Consider the following 1,251-nt stretch of genomic DNA (forward strand, 5'->3'; position numbering starts at 1 on the left):
GTTGCGATGTTTTATTTGGAAGCCTTTCTCCCGACGACGACAATAAACAAAGGCCATGATATGCTGTTAGAAGATTGCAATTGCAATTGCTCTATAGTCTGTGCCCAACTATGTACTTGTTCACATAATTACCTATAGCAAATTACAATTTGTAGAAATCTGTATCGTATCTACTACTTATATCTATCCTACGACTTTTTGGTAAATTTTAATTTGTGCAAATATATGAATTTAATCAATAAGATATACATACCTTCTTATAAGTTGTAACACATCAGAATACAGAATACAGAATCAGAGATTTCTTTGGAAATATGAGATAGGTAGGATATTAAAGCACTTGCATATTATTATATAACTGATATGTTACACTACACTACATTAGTTGCTCCGCGCTGTTTCACCCCCGTGGCTCCACTCCTGTTGGGCGTAGCGTGATTATATATACCTACCCTATAGCCTTCCTCGATAAATGAGCTATCTAACACCGAAAGAATTTTTCAAATCGGACCAGTAGTTCCCAAGATTAGCGCGTTCAAACAAACAAACTCTTCAGCTTTATAAAATTAGTAGGTATAGATGAGATCGAATTTCATTCGAATTGCCGATGAATCTATTATGAACATTCATACATGGGTGCTGATCAAACGTGATTATATAGTACATATATATACCATAATATAGCTGAAGAATTTATAATAGTGTATACTGTGCCTAAGAATTTTAATATCTATTACAAATGCAAAAGTAATCGTTTCTGATCTGTGTTTCTGATACTTTCACGCCTAAACCACTAAACCAAATTGGATATAATTTGGAACAGACTAATAGCAAATTTCACTTCTAGATATTTTATTTAGACCTTACCTGTCGGTTAAACTAATAAATAAATACATCAAAATGTTTCACATGGGCTATTAGACCCATTAACATACTGGTCAAACCTCCCCAAAATTTTGGACTATTTTTGTCAATAAAAAAAAACACGATTAGAGTGAAATAGGCGATGAAAATTTCAGATGATAGCGGACACGCAATAACTTGAAAACAATTTATATGAAAAACGGCCTATGCTTTTTAATTAACTGTAGATTATATTAATATCTAAGAAAGAAACAAGAGTAAGTACCTACGTATACTAAAGTTTACAGTGAATGGTCGTTGGTCATTCTGTAAACTGCGTCGTTGGTTATTATCAGAATTCATATTTGCTATTTTTCTCAGTGGAGATAAATATCCGACAAACTAATG

The sequence above is a fragment of the Colias eurytheme genome, chromosome 17, assembly GCF_061535395.1.
Source record: "Colias eurytheme isolate Ceu_HAF_F1 chromosome 17, ilColEury1 Martin Lab GWU primary, whole genome shotgun sequence".
In the NCBI taxonomy this organism is placed as follows: Eukaryota; Metazoa; Arthropoda; class Insecta; order Lepidoptera; family Pieridae; genus Colias; species Colias eurytheme.